Source organism: Osmia lignaria, unplaced genomic scaffold (assembly GCF_051020975.1).
Source record: "Osmia lignaria lignaria isolate PbOS001 unplaced genomic scaffold, iyOsmLign1 scaffold0002, whole genome shotgun sequence".
Taxonomy (NCBI): domain Eukaryota; kingdom Metazoa; phylum Arthropoda; class Insecta; order Hymenoptera; family Megachilidae; genus Osmia; species Osmia lignaria.
In genome coordinates, this window is record NW_027478159.1 from 5650802 (window position 1) to 5667799 (window position 16998).

A 16998-nucleotide genomic window follows, 5' to 3' on the forward strand; every position below is an offset into this window, starting at 1 on the left:
ATAGAGATACGGAAACACCGTGGCCCCTTTCTTTGGGATAACTCTGCACTATTGCGAGCTGGAAATGCCACTTCCAGTTTAGCTGTGCAGAAGAAGAACAACAAGAAGAAGAAATATCTCGAAATATGTCCGTCAGGACCCTTCCCTTGAGATAAATCTGCAAATATCTCGGAAACGAAGCGAGCTATTGCAAAACGTTAAGAGACCTTTTTTGTAGAGAATTAAGTTTCCTACTTTTTATGTTCTATGATATTTTTTGATCAGATGCGTAGTTCTCGAGATATATCAAGATATTTAAAAGCTCCGAAGCTGCACCAACATAATAGAGGTACAGAAACACCGTGGCCCCTTTCTTTGAGATAACTCTGCACTATTGCGAGCTGCAAATGCCACTTCCAGCTTAGCTGTGCAGAAGAAGAACAACAAGAAGAAGAAATATCTGGAAATATGTCCGTCAGGCCCCTTCCCTTGAGATAAATCTGCAAATATCTCGGAAACCAAGCGAGCTATTGCAAAACGTTAGGAGACCTCTTTTGTAGAGAATTAAGTTTCCTACTTTTTATGTTCTATGATATTTTTTGATCAGATGCGTAGTTCTCGAGATATATCAAGATATTTAAAAGCTCCGAAGCTGCACCAACATAATAGAGGTACAGAAACACCGTGGCCCCTTTCTTTGAGATAACTCTGCACTATTGCGAGCTGCAAATGCCACTTCCAGCTTAGCTGTGCAGAAGAAGAACAACAAGAATAAGAAATATTTCGAAATATGTCCGTCAGGCCCCTTCCCTTGAGATAAATCTGCAAATATCTCGGAAACGAAGCGAGCTACGGCAAAATGTTAAGCGACCTTTTTTGTAGAAAATTAGGTTTCCTACTTTTTATGTTCTATGATATTTTTTGATCAGATGCGTAGTTCTCGAGATATATCAAGATATTTAAAAGTTCCGAAGCCGCACCAACATAATACAGATACAGAAACACCGTGGGCCCTTTCTTTGAGATAACTCTGCACTATTGCGAGCTGCAAATGCCACTTCCAGCTTAGCTGTGCAGAAGAAGAACACCAAGAAGAAGAAATATCTGGAAATATGTCCGTCAGGCCCCTTCCCTTGAGATAAATCTGCAAATATCTCGGAAACCAAGCGAGCTATGGCAAAATGTTAAGAGACCTTATTTGTAGAGAATTAAGTTTCCTACTTTTTATGGTCTACGATATTTTTTGATCAGATGCGTAGTTCTCGAGATATATCAAGATATTTAAAAGTTCCCAAGCCGCACCAACATAATAGAGATACAGAAACACCGTGGCCCTTTTCTTTGAGATAACTCTGCACTATTGCGAGCTGCAAATGCCACTTCCAGCTTAGCTGTGCAGAAGAAGAACGACAAGAACAAGAAATATCTCGAAATATGTCCGTCAGGACCCTTCCCTTGAGATAAATCTGCAAATATCTCGGAAACGAAGCGAGCTATTGCAAAACGTTAAGAGACATTTTTTGTAGAGAATTAAGTTTCCTACTTTTTATGTTCTATGATATTTTTTGATCAGAAGCGTAGTTTTCGAGATATATCGAGATATTTAAAAGTTCCGAAGCCGCACCAACATAATAGAGATACGGAAACACCGTGGCCCCTTTCTTTGGGATAACTCTGCACTATTGCGAGCTGGAAATGCCACTTCCAGTTTAGCTGTGCAGAAGAAGAACAACAAGAAGAAGAAATATCTCGAAATATGTCCGTCAGGACCCTTCCCTTGAGATAAATCTGCAAATATCTCGGAAACGAAGCGAGCTATTGCAAAACGTTAAGAGACCTTTTTTGTAGAGAATTAAGTTTCCTACTTTTTATGTTCTATGATATTTTTTGATCAGATGCGTAGTTCTCGAGATATATCAAGATATTTAAAAGCTCCGAAGCTGCACCAACATAATAGAGGTACAGAAACACCGTGGCCCCTTTCTTTGAGATAACTCTGCACTATTGCGAGCTGCAAATGCCACTTCCAGCTTAGCTGTGCAGAAGAAGAACAACAAGAAGAAGAAATATCTGGAAATATGTCCGTCAGGCCCCTTCCCTTGAGATAAATCTGCAAATATCTCGGAAACCAAGCGAGCTATTGCAAAACGTTAGGAGACCTCTTTTGTAGAGAATTAAGTTTCCTACTTTTTATGTTGTATGATATTTTTTGATCAGATGCGTAGTTCTCGAGATATATCAAGATATTTAAAAGTTCCGAAGCCGCACCAACATAATAGAGATACAGAAACACCGTGGCCCCTTTCTTTGAGATAACTCTGCACTATTGCGAGCTGCAGATGCCACTTCCAGCTTAGCTGTACAGAAGAAGAACAACAAGAAGAAGAAATATCTGGAAATATGTCCGTCAGGCCCCTTCCCTTGAGATAAATCTGCAAATATCTCGGAAACGAAGCGAGCTACGGCAAAATGTTAAGAGACCTTTTTTGTAGAAAATTAGGATTCCTACTTTTTATGTTCTATGATATTTTTTGAACAGATGCGTAGTTCTCGAGATATATCAAGATATTTAAAAGTTCCCAAGCCGCACCAACATAATAGAGATACAGAAACACCGTGGCCCTTTTCTTTGAGATAACTCTGCACTATTGCGAGCTGCAAATGCCACTTCCAGCTTAGCTGTGCAGAAGAAGAACAACAAGAACAAGAAATATCTCGAAATATGTCCGTCAGGACCCTTCCCTTGAGATAAATCTGCAAATATCTCGGAAACGAAGCGAGCTATTGCAAAACGTTAAGAGACCTTTTTTGTAGGGAATTAAGTTTCCTACTTTTTATGTTCTATGATATTTTTTGATCAGAAGCGTAGTTTTCGAGATATATCGAGATATTTAAAAGTTCCGAAGCCGCACCAACATAATAGAGATACGGAAACACCGTGGCCCCTTTCTTTGGGATAACTCTGCACTATTGCGAGCTGGAAATACCACTTCCAGTTTAGCTGTGCAGAAGAAGAACAACAAGAAGAAGAAATATCTCGAAATATGTCCGTCAGGACCCTTCCCTTGAGATAAATCTGCAAATATCTCGGAAACGAAGCGAGCTATTGCAAAACGTTAAGAGACCTTTTTTGAAGAGAATTAAGTTTCCTACTTTTTATGTTCTATGATATTTTTTGATCAGATGCGCAGTTCTCGAGATATATCAAGATATTTAAAAGCTCCGAAGCTGCACCAACATAATAGAGGTACAGAAACACCGTGGCCCCTTTCTTTGAGATAACTCTGCACTATTGCGAGCTGCAAATGCCACTTCCAGCTTAGCTGTGCAGAAGAAGAACAACAAGAATAAGAAATATTTCGAAATATGTCCGTCAGGCCCCTTCCCTTGAGATAAATCTGCAAATATCTCGGAAACGAAGCGAGCTACGGCAAAATGTTAAGCGACCTTTTTTGTAGAAAATTAGGTTTCCTACTTTTTATGTTCTATGATATTTTTTGATCAGATGCGTAGTTCTCGAGATATATCAAGATATTTAAAAGTTCCGAAGCCGCACCAACATAATACAGATACAGAAACACCGTGGGCCCTTTCTTTGAGATAACTCTGCACTATTGCGAGCTGCAAATGCCACTTCCAGCTTAGCTGTGCAGAAGAAGAACAACAAGAAGAAGAAATATCTGGAAATATGTCCGTCAGGCCCCTTCCCTTGAGATAAATCTGCAAATATCTCGGAAACCAAGCGAGCTATGGCAAAATGTTAAGAGACCTTATTTGTAGAGAATTAAGTTTCCTACTTTTTATGTTCTACGATATTTTTTGATCAGATGCGTAGTTCTCGAGATATATCAAGATATTTAAAAGTTCCCAAGCCGCACCAACATAATAGAGATACAGAAACACCGTGGCCCTTTTCTTTGAGATAACTCTGCACTATTGCGAGCTGCAAATGCCACTTCCAGCTTAGCTGTGCAGAAGAAGAACAACAAGAACAAGAAATATCTCGAAATATGTCCGTCAGGACCCTTCCCTTGAGATAAATCTGCAAATATCTCGGAAACGAAGCGAGCTATTGCAAAACGTTAAGAGACATTTTTTGCAGAGAATTAGGTTTCCTACTTTTTATGTTCTATGATATTTTTTGATCAGAAGCGTAGTTTTCGAGATATATCGAGATATTTAAAAGTTCCGAAGCCGCACCAACATAATAGAGATACGGAAACACCCTGGCCCCTTTCTTTGGGATAACTCTGCACTATTGCGAGCTGGAAATGCCACTTCCAGTTTAGCTGTGCAGAAGAAGAACAACAAGAAGAAGAAATATCTCGAAATATGTCCGTCAGGACCCTTCCCTTGAGATAAATCTGCAAATATCTCGGAAACGAAGCGAGCTATTGCAAAACGTTAAGAGACCTTTTTTGTAGAGAATTAAGTTTCCTACTTTTTATGTTCTATGATATTTTTTGATCAGATGCGTAGTTCTCGAGATATATCAAGATATTTAAAAGCTCCGAAGCTGCACCAACATAATAGAGGTACAGAAACCGTGGCCCCTTTCTTTGAGATAACTCTGCACTATTGCGAGCTGCAAATGCCACTTCCAGCTTAGCTGTGCAGAAGAAGAACAACAAGAATAAGAAATATTTCGAAATATGTCCGTCAGGCCCCTTCCCTTGAGATAAATCTGCAAATATCTCGGAAACGAAGCGAGCTATGGCAAAATGTTAAGAGACCTTATTTGTAGAGAATTAAGTTTCCTACTTTTTATGTTCTACGATATTTTTTGATCAGATGCGTAGTTCTCGAGATATATCAAGATATTTAAAAGTTCCCAAGCCGCACCAACATAATAGAGATACAGAAACACCGTGGCCCCTTTCTTTGAGATAACTCTGCACTATTGCGAGCTGCAAATGCCACTTCCAGCTTAGCTGTGCAGAAGAAGAACAACAAGAACAAGAAATATCTCGAAATATGTCCGTCAGGCCACTTCCCTTGAGATAAATCTGCAAATATCTCGGAAACGAAGCGAGCTATGGCAAAATCTTAAGAGACCTTTTTTGTAGAGAATTATGTTTCCTACAATTTACGTTCTCTGATATTTTTTGATCAGAAGCGTAGTTTTCGAGATATATCGAGATATTTAAAAGTTCCGAAGCCGCACCAACATAATAGAGATACAGAAACACCGTGGCCCCTTTCTTTGAGATAACTCTGCACTATTGCGCGCTGCAAATGCCACTTCCAGCTTAGCTGTGCAGAAGAAGAACAACAACAAGAAGAAATATCTCGAAATATGTCCGTCAGGCCCCTTCCCTTGAGATAAATCTGCAAATATCGCGGAAACGAAGCGAGCTATGGCAAAATCTTAAGAGACGTTTTTTGTAGAGAATTAAGTTTTCTACTTTTTATGTTCTATGATATTTTTTGATCAGATGCGTAGTTTTCGAGATATATCGAGATATTTAAAAGTTCCGAAGCCGCACCAACATAATAGAGATACAGAAACACCGTGGCCCCTTTCTTTGAGATAACTCTGCACTATTGCGACCTGCAAATGCCACTTCCAGCTTAGCTGTGCAGAAGAAGAACAACAAGAAGAAGAAATATCTCGAAATATGTCCCTCAGGCCCCATCCCTTGAGATAAATCTGCAAATATCTCGGAAACCAAGCGAGCTATGGCAAAATGTTAAGAGACCTTATTTGTAGAGAATTAAGTTTCCTACTTTTTATGTTCTACGATATTTTTTGATCAGATGCGTAGTTCTCGAGATATATCAAGATATTTAAAAGTTCCGAAGCCGCACCAACATAATAGAGATACAGAAACACCGTGGCCCCTTTCTTTGAGATAACTCTGCACTATTGCGAGCTGCAAATGCCACTTCCAGCTTAGCTGTGCAGAAGAAGAACAACAAGAAGAAGAAATATCTCGAAATATGTCCGTCAGGCCCCTTCCCTTGAGATATATCTGCAAATATCTCGGAAACGAAGCGAACTATGGCAAAATCTTAAGAGACCTTTTTTGTAGAGAATTATGTTTCCTACAATTTACGTTCTCTGATATTTTTTGATCAGAAGCGTAGTTTTCGAGATATATCGAGATATTTAAAAGTTCCGAAGCCGCACCAACATAATAGAGATACAGAAACACCGTGGCCCCTTTCTTTGAGATAACTCTGCACTATTGCGAGCTGCAAATGCCACTTCCAGCTTAGCTGTGCAGAAGAAGAACAACAAGAAGAAGAAATATCTGGAAATATGTCCGTCAGGCCCCTTCCCTTGAGATAAATCTGCAAATATCTCGGAAACGAAGCGAGCTACGGCAAAATGTTAAGAGACCTTTTTTGTAGAAAATTAGGATTCCTACTTTTTATGTTCTATGATATTTTTTGACCAGATGCGTAGTTCTCGAGATATATCAAGATATTTAAAAGTTCCGAAGCCGCACTAACATAATAGAGATACAGAAACACCGTGGCCCCATTCTTTGAGATAACTCTGCACTATTGCGCGCTGCAAATGCCACTTCCAGCTTAGCTGTGCAGAAGAAGAACAACAAGAAGAAGAAATATCTCGAAATATGTCCGTCAGGCCCCTTCCCTTGAGATAAATCTGCAAATATCTCGGAAACGAAGCGAGCTATGGCAAAATGTTAAGAGACCTTTTTTGTAGAGAATTAAGTTTCCTACTTTTTATGTTCTATGATATTTTTTGATCAGATGCGTAGTTCTCGAGATATATCAAGATATTTAAAAGTTCCGAAGCCGCACCAACATAATAGAGATACAGAAACACCGTGGCCCCTTTCTTTGAGATAACTCTGCACTACTGCGAGCTGCAAATGCCACTTCCAGCTTAGCTGTGCAGAAGAAGAACAACAAGAAGAAGAAATATCTCGAAATATGTCCGTCAGGCCCCTTCCCTTGAGATAAATCTGCAAATATCTCGGAAACGAAGCGAGCTATTGCAAAATGTTAAGAGACCTTTTTTGTAGAGAATTATGTTTCCTACAATTTACGTTCTCTGATATTTTTTGATCAGAAGCGTAGTTTTCGAGATATATCGAGATATTTAAAAGTTCCGAAGCCGCACCAACATAATAGAGATACAGAAACACCGTGGCCCCTTTCTTTGAGATAACTCTGCACTATTGCGACCTGCAAATGCCACTTCCAGCTTAGCTGTGCAGAAGAAGAACAACAAGAAGAAGAAATATCTCGAAATATGTCCCTCAGGCCCCTTCCCTTGAGATAAATCTGCAAATATCTCGGAAACCAAGCGAGCTATGGCAAAATGTTAAGAGACCTTATTTGTAGAGAATTAAGTTTCCTACTTTTTATGTTCTACGATATTTTTTGATCAGATGCGTAGTTCTCGAGATATATCAAGATATTTAAAAGTTCCGAAGCCGCACCAACATAATAGAGATACAGAAACACCGTGGCCCCTTTCTTTGAGATAACTCTGCACTATTGCGACCTGCAAATGCCACTTCCAGCTTAGCTGTGCAGAAGAAGAACAACAAGAAGAAGAAATATCTCGAAATATGTCCGTCAGGCCCCTTCCCTTGAGATAAATCTGCAAATATCTCGGAAACGAAGCGAGCTACGGCAAAATGTTAAGAGACCTTTTTTGTAGAAAATTAGGATTCCTACTTTTTATGTTCTATGATATTTTTTGAACAGATGCGTAGTTCTCGAGATATATCAAGATATTTAAAAGTTCCGAAGCCGCACTAACATAATAGAGATACAGAAACACCGTGGCCCCTTTCTTTGAGATAACTCTGCACTATTGCGCGCTGCAAATGCCACTTCCAGCTTAGCTGTGCAGAAGAAGAACAACAACAAGAAGAAATATCTCGAAATATGTCCGTCAGGCCCCTTCCCTTGAGATAAATCTGCAAATATCGCGGAAACGAAGCGAGCTATGGCAAAATGTTAAGAGACCTTTTTTGTAGAGAATTAAGTTTCCTACTTTTTATGTTCTATGATATTTTTTGATCAGATGCGTAGTTCTCGAGATATATCAAGATATTTAAAAGTTCCGAAGCCGCACCAACATAATAGAGATACAGAAACACCGTGGCCCCTTTCTTTGAGATAACTCTGCACTATTGCGAGCTGCAAATGCCACTTCCAGCTTAGCTGTGCAGAAGAAGAACAACAAGAAGAAGAAATATCTCGAAATATGTCCGTCAGGCCCCTTCCCTTGAGATAAATCTGCAAATATCTCGGAAACGAAGCGAGCTACGGCAAAATGTTAAGAGACCTTTTTTGTAGAAAATTAGGATTCCTACTTTTTATGTTCTATGATATTTTTTGAACAGATGCGTAGTTCTCGAGATATATCAAGATATTTAAAAGTTCCGAAGCCGCACTAACATAATAGAGATACAGAAACACCGTGGCCCCTTTCTTTGAGATAACTCTGCACTATTGCGCGCTGCAAATGCCACTTCCAGCTTAGCTGTGCAGAAGAAGAACAACAACAAGAAGAAATATCTCGAAATATGTCCGTCAGGCCCCTTCCCTTGAGATAAATCTGCAAATATCGCGGAAACGAAGCGAGCTATGGCAAAATGTTAAGAGACCTTTTTTGTAGAGAATTAAGTTTCCTACTTTTTATGTTCTATGATATTTTTTGATCAGATGCGTAGTTCTCGAGATATATCAAGATATTTAAAAGTTCCGAAGCCGCACCAACATAATAGAGATACAGAAACACCGTGGCCCCTTTCTTTGAGATAACTCTGCACTATTGCGAGCTGCAAATGCCACTTCCAGCTTAGCTGTGCAGAAGAAGAACAACAAGAAGAAGAAATATCTCGAAATATGTCCGTCAGGCCCCTTCCCTTGAGATAAATCTGCAAATATCTCGGAAACGAAGCGAGCTATGGCAAAATGTTAAGAGACCTTTTTTGTAGAGAATTATGTTTCCTACAATTTATGTTCTATGATATTTTTTGATCAGAAGCGTAGTTTTCGAGATATATCGAGATATTTAAAAGTTCCGAAGCCGCACCAACATAATAGAGATACAGAAACATCGTGGCCCCTTTCTTTGGGATAACTCTGCACTATTGCGAGCTGGAAATGCCACTTCCAGTTTAGCTGTGCAGAAGAAGAACAACAAGAAGAAGAAATATCTCGAAATATGTCCGTCAGGACCCTTCCCTTAAGATAAATCTGCAAATATCTCGGAAACGAAGCGAGGTATTGCAAAACGTTAAGAGACCTTTTTTGTAGAGAATTAAGTTTCCTACTTTTTATGTTCTATGATATTTTTTGATCAGATGCGTAGTTCTCGAGATATATCAAGATATTTAAAAGTTCCGAAGCCGCACCAACATAATAGAGATACAGAAACACCGTGGCCCCTTTCTTTGAGATAACTCTGCACTATTGCGAGCTGCAAATGCCACTTCCAGCTTAGCTGTGCAGAAGAAGAACAACAAGAAGAAGAAATATCTGGAAATATGTCCGTCAGGCCCCTTCCCTTGAGATAAATCTGCAAATATCTCGGAAACGAAGCGAGCTACAGCAAAATGTTAAGAGACCTTTTTTGTAGAAAATTAGGATTCCTACTTTTTATGTTCTATGATATTTTTTGAACAGATGCGTAGTTCTCGAGATATATCAAGATATTTAAAAGTTCCGACGCCGCACCAACATAATAGAGATACAGAAACACCGTGGCCCCTTTCTTTGAGATAACTCTGCACTATTGCGCGCTGCAAATGGCACTTCCAGCTTAGCTGTGCAGAAGAAGAACAACAAGAAGAAGAAATATCTCGAAATATGTCCGTCAGGCCCCTTCCCTTGAGATAAATCTGCAAATATCTCGGAAACGAAGCGAGCTATGGCAAAATGTTAAGAGACCTTTTTTGTAGAGAATTAAGTTTCCTACTTTTTATGTTCTATGATATTTTTAGATCAGATGCGTAGTTCTCGAGATATATCAAGATATTTAAAAGTTCCGAAGCCGCACCAACATAATAGAGATACAGAAACACCGTGGCCCCTTTCTTTGAGATAACTCTGCACTACTGCGAGCTGCAAATGCCACTTCCAGCTTAGCTGTGCAGAAGAAGAACAACAAGAAGAAGAAACATCTCGAAATATGTCCGTCAGGACCCTTCCCTTGAGATAAATCTGCAAATATCTCGGAAACGAAGCGAGCTATTGCAAAACGTTAAGAGACCTTTTTTGTAGAGAATTAAGTTTCCTACTTTTTATGTTCTATGATATTTTTTGATCAGATGCGTAGTTCTCGAGATATATCAAGATATTTAAAAGTTCCGAAGCCGCACCAACATAATAGAGATACAGAAACACCGTGGCCCCTTTCTTTGAGATAACTCTGCACTATTGCGAGCTGCAAATGCCACTTCCAGCTTAGCTGTGCAGAAGAAGAACAACAAGAAGAAGAAATATCTCGAAATATGTCCGTCAGGCCCCTTCCCTTGAGATAAATCTGCAAATATCTCGGAAACGAAGCGAGCTATGGCAAAATCTTAAGAGACCTTTTTTGTAGAGAATTATGTTTCCTACAATTTACGTTCTCTGCTATTTTTTGATCAGAAGCGTAGTTTTCGAGATATATCGAGATATTTAAAAGTTCCGAAGCCGCACCAACATAATAGAGATACAGAAACACCGTGGCCCCTTTCTTTGAGATAACTCTGCACTATTGCGACCTGCAAATGCCACTTCCAGCTTAGCTGTGCAGAAGAGGAACAACAAGAAGAAGAAATATCTCGGAATATGTCCGTCAGGCCCCTTCCCTTGAGATAAATCTGCAAATATCTCGGAAACGAAGCGAGCTATGGCAAAATGTTAAGAGACCTTTTTTGTAGAGAATTATGTTTCCTACAATTTATGTTCTATGATATTTTTTGAGCAGAAGCGTAGTTTTCGAGATATATCGAGATATTTAAAAGTTCCGAAGCCGCACCAACATAATAGAGATACAGAAACATCGTGGCCCCTTTCTTTGGGATAACTCTGCACTATTGCGAGCTGGAAATGCCACTTCCAGTTTAGCTGTGCAGAAGAAGAACAACAAGAAGAAGAAATATCTCGAAATATGTCCGTCAGGACCCTTCCCTTGAGATGAATCTGCAAATATCTCGGAAACGAAGCGAGCTATTGCAAAACGTTAAGAGACCTTTTTTGTAGAGAATTAAGTTTCCTACTTTTTATGTTCTATGATATTTTTTGATCAGATGCGTAGTTCTCGAGATATATCAAGATATTTAAAAGTTCCGAAGCCGCACCAACATAATAGAGATACAGAAACACCGTGGCCCCTTTCTTTGAGATAACTCTGCACTACTGCGAGCTGCAAATGCCACTTCCAGCTTAGCTGTGCAGAAGAAGAACAACAAGAAGAAGAAATATCTCGAAATATGTCCGTCAGGCCCCTTCCCTTGGGATATATCTGCAAATATCTCGGAAACGAAGCGAGCTATGGCAAAATGTTAAGAGACCTTTTTTGTAGAGAATTAAGTTTCCTACTTTTTATGTTCTACGATATTTTTTGATCAGATGCGTAGTTCTCGAGATATATCAAGATATTTAAAAGTTCCGAAGCCGCACCAACATAATAGAGATACAGAAACACCGTGGCCCCTTTCTTTGAGATAACTCTGCACTATTGCGAGCTGCAAATGCCACTTCCAGCTTAGCTGTGCAGAAGAAGAACAACAAGAAGAAGAAATATCTCGAAATATGTCCGTCAGGCCCCTTCCCTTGAGATAAATCTGCAAATATCTCGGAAACGAAGCGAGCTATGGCAAAATCTTAAGAGACCTTTTTTGTAGAGAATTATGTTTCCTACAATTTACGTTCTCTGCTATTTTTTGATCAGAAGCGTAGTTTTCGAGATATATCGAGATATTTAAAAGTTCCGAAGCCGCACCAACATAATAGAGATACAGAAACACCGTGGCCCCTTTCTTTGAGATAACTCTGCACTATTGCGACCTGCAAATGCCACTTCCAGCTTAGCTGTGCAGAAGAAGAACAACAAGAAGAAGAAATATCTGGAAATATGTCCGTCAGGCCCCTTCCCTTGAGATAAATCTGCAAATATCTCGGAAACGAAGCGAGCTACGGCAAAATGTTAAGAGACCTTTTTTGTAGAAAATTAGGATTCCTACTTTTTATGTTCTATGATATTTTTTGATCAGATGCGTAGTTCTCGAGATATATCAAGATATTTAAAAGTTCCGAAGCCGCACCAACATAATAGAGATACAGAAACACCGTGGCCCCTTTCTTTGAGATAACTCTGCACTACTGCGAGCTGCAAATGCCACTTCCAGCTTAGCTGTGCAGAAGAAGAACAACAAGAAGAAGAAATATCTCGAAATATGTCCGTCAGGCCCCTTCCCTTGGGATAAATCTGCAAATATCTCGGAAACGAAGCGAGCTATGGCAAAATGTTAAGAGACCTTTTTTGTAGAGAATTAAGTTTCCTACAATTTACGTTCTCTGATATTTTTTGATCAGAAGCGTAGTTTTCGAGATATATCGAGATATTTAAAAGTTCCGAAGCCGCACCAACATAATAGAGATACAGAAACACCGTGGCCCCTTTCTTTGAGATAACTCTGCACTATTGCGCGCTGCAAATGGCACTTCCAGCTTAGCTGTGCAGAAGAAGAACAACAAGAAGAAGAAATATCTCGAAATATGTCCGTCAGGCCCCTTCCCTTGAGATAAATCTGCAAATATCTCGGAAACGAAGCGAGCTATGGCAAAATGTTAAGAGACCTTTTTTGTAGAGAATTAAGTTTCCTACTTTTTATGTTCTATGATATTTTTAGATCAGATGCGTAGTTCTCGAGATATATCAAGATATTTAAAAGTTCCGAAGCCGCACCAACATAATAGAGATACAGAAACACCGTGGCCCCTTTCTTTGAGATAACTCTGCACTACTGCGAGCTGCAAATGCCACTTCCAGCTTAGCTGTGCAGAAGAAGAACAACAAGAAGAAGAAACATCTCGAAATATGTCCGTCAGGACCCTTCCCTTGAGATAAATCTGCAAATATCTCGGAAACGAAGCGAGCTATTGCAAAACGTTAAGAGACCTTTTTTGTAGAGAATTAAGTTTCCTACTTTTTATGTTCTATGATATTTTTTGATCAGATGCGTAGTTCTCGAGATATATCAAGATATTTAAAAGTTCCGAAGCCGCACCAACATAATAGAGATACAGAAACACCGTGGCCCCTTTCTTTGAGATAACTCTGCACTATTGCGAGCTGCAAATGCCACTTCCAGCTTAGCTGTGCAGAAGAAGAACAACAAGAAGAAGAAATATCTCGAAATATGTCCGTCAGGCCCCTTCCCTTGAGATAAATCTGCAAATATCTCGGAAACGAAGCGAGCTATGGCAAAATCTTAAGAGACCTTTTTTGTAGAGAATTATGTTTCCTACAATTTACGTTCTCTGCTATTTTTTGATCAGAAGCGTAGTTTTCGAGATATATCGAGATATTTAAAAGTTCCGAAGCCGCACCAACATAATAGAGATACAGAAACACCGTGGCCCCTTTCTTTGAGATAACTCTGCACTATTGCGACCTGCAAATGCCACTTCCAGCTTAGCTGTGCAGAAGAGGAACAACAAGAAGAAGAAATATCTCGGAATATGTCCGTCAGGCCCCTTCCCTTGAGATAAATCTGCAAATATCTCGGAAACGAAGCGAGCTATGGCAAAATGTTAAGAGACCTTTTTTGTAGAGAATTATGTTTCCTACAATTTATGTTCTATGATATTTTTTGAGCAGAAGCGTAGTTTTCGAGATATATCGAGATATTTAAAAGTTCCGAAGCCGCACCAACATAATAGAGATACAGAAACATCGTGGCCCCTTTCTTTGGGATAACTCTGCACTATTGCGAGCTGGAAATGCCACTTCCAGTTTAGCTGTGCAGAAGAAGAACAACAAGAAGAAGAAATATCTCGAAATATGTCCGTCAGGACCCTTCCCTTGAGATGAATCTGCAAATATCTCGGAAACGAAGCGAGCTATTGCAAAACGTTAAGAGACCTTTTTTGTAGAGAATTAAGTTTCCTACTTTTTATGTTCTATGATATTTTTTGATCAGATGCGTAGTTCTCGAGATATATCAAGATATTTAAAAGTTCCGAAGCCGCACCAACATAATAGAGATACAGAAACACCGTGGCCCCTTTCTTTGAGATAACTCTGCACTACTGCGAGCTGCAAATGCCACTTCCAGCTTAGCTGTGCAGAAGAAGAACAACAAGAAGAAGAAATATCTCGAAATATGTCCGTCAGGCCCCTTCCCTTGGGATATATCTGCAAATATCTCGGAAACGAAGCGAGCTATGGCAAAATGTTAAGAGACCTTTTTTGTAGAGAATTAAGTTTCCTACTTTTTATGTTCTACGATATTTTTTGATCAGATGCGTAGTTCTCGAGATATATCAAGATATTTAAAAGTTCCGAAGCCGCACCAACATAATAGAGATACAGAAACACCGTGGCCCCTTTCTTTGAGATAACTCTGCACTATTGCGAGCTGCAAATGCCACTTCCAGCTTAGCTGTGCAGAAGAAGAACAACAAGAAGAAGAAATATCTCGAAATATGTCCGTCAGGCCCCTTCCCTTGAGATAAATCTGCAAATATCTCGGAAACGAAGCGAGCTATGGCAAAATCTTAAGAGACCTTTTTTGTAGAGAATTATGTTTACTACAATTTACGTTCTCTGCTATTTTTTGATCAGAAGCGTAGTTTTCGAGATATATCGAGATATTTAAAAGTTCCGAAGCCGCACCAACATAATAGAGATACAGAAACACCGTGGCCCCTTTCTTTGAGATAACTCTGCACTATTGCGACCTGCAAATGCCACTTCCAGCTTAGCTGTGCAGAAGAAGAACAACAAGAAGAAGAAATATCTGGAAATATGTCCGTCAGGCCCCTTCCCTTGAGATAAATCTGCAAATATCTCGGAAACGAAGCGAGCTACGGCAAAATGTTAAGAGACCTTTTTTGTAGAAAATTAGGATTCCTACTTTTTATGTTCTATGATATTTTTTGATCAGATGCGTAGTTCTCGAGATATATCAAGATATTTAAAAGTTCCGAAGCCGCACCAACATAATAGAGATACAGAAACACCGTGGCCCCTTTCTTTGAGATAACTCTGCACTACTGCGAGCTGCAAATGCCACTTCCAGCTTAGCTGTGCAGAAGAAGAACAACAAGAAGAAGAAATATCTCGAAATATGTCCGTCAGGCCCCTTCCCTTGGGATAAATCTGCAAATATCTCGGAAACGAAGCGAGCTATGGCAAAATGTTAAGAGACCTTTTTTGTAGAGAATTAAGTTTCCTACAATTTACGTTCTCTGATATTTTTTGATCAGAAGCGTAGTTTTCGAGATATATCGAGATATTTAAAAGTTCCGAAGCCGCACCAACATAATAGAGATACAGAAACACCGTGGCCCCTTTCTTTGAGATAACTCTGCACTATTGCGAGCTGCAAATGCCACTTCCAGCTTAGGTGCGCAGAAGAAGAACAACAAGAAGAAGAAATATCTCGAAATATGTCCGTCAGGCCCCTTCCCTTGAGATAAATCTGCAAATATCTCGGAAACGAAGCGAGCTATGGCAAAATGTTAAGAGACCTTTTTTGTAGAGAATTAAGTTTCCTACTTTTTATGTTCTATGATATTTTTTGATCAGATGCGTAGTTCACGAGATATATCAAGATATTTAAAAGTTCCGAAGCCGCACCAACATAATAGAGATACAGAAACACCGTGGTCCCTTTCTTTGAGATAACTCTGCACTACTGCGAGCTGCAAATGCCACTTCCAGCTTAGCTGTGCAGAAGAAGAACAACAAGAAGAAGAAATATCTCGAAATATGTCCGTCAGGCCCCTTCCCTTGGGATAAATCTGCAAATATCTCGGAAACGAAGCGAGCTATGGCAAAATGTTAAGAGACCTTTTTTGTAGAGAATTAAGTTTCCTACTTTTTATGTTCTACGATATTTTTTGATCAGATGCGTAGTTCTCGAGATATATCAAGATATTTAAAAGTTCCGAAGCCGCACCAACATAATAGAGATACAGAAACACCGTGGCCCCTTTCTTTGAGATAACTCTGCACTATTGCGAGCTGCAAATGCCACTTCCAGCTTAGGTGCGCAGCAGAAGAACAACAAGAAGAAGAAATATCTCGAAATATGTCCGTCAGGCCCCTTCCCTTGAGATAAATCTGCAAATATCTCGGAAACGAAGCGAGCTATGGCAAAATGTTAAGAGACCTTTTTTGTAGAGAATTAAGTTTCCTACTTTTTATGTTCTATGATATTTTTTGATCAGATGCGTAGTTCTCGAGATATATCAAGATATTTAAAAGTTCCGAAGCCGCACCAACATAATAGAGATACAGAAACACCGTGGCCCCTTTCTTTGAGATAACTCTGCACTACTGCGAGCTGCAAATGCCACTTCCAGCTTAGCTGTGCAGAAGAAGAACAACAAGAAGAAGAAATATCTCGAAATATGTCCGTCAGGCCCCTTCCCTTGGGATATATCTGCAAATATCTCGGAAACGAAGCGAGCTATGGCAAAATGTTAAGAGACCTTTTTTGTAGAGAATTAAGTTTCCTACTTTTTATGTTCTACGATATTTTTTGATCAGATGCGTAGTTCTCGAGATATATCAAGATATTTAAAAGTTCCGAAGCCGCACCAACATAATAGAGATACAGAAACACCGTGGCCCCTTTCTTTGAGATAACTCTGCACTATTGCGAGCTGCAAATGCCACTTCCAGCTTAGCTGTGCAGAAGAAGAACAACAAGAAGAAGAAATATCTCGAAATATGTCCGTCAGGCCCCTTCCCTTGAGATAAATCTGCAAATATCTCGGAAACGAAGCGAGCTATGGCAAAATCTTAAGAGACCTTTTTTGTAGAGAATTATGTTTCCTACAATTTACGTTCTCTGCTATTTT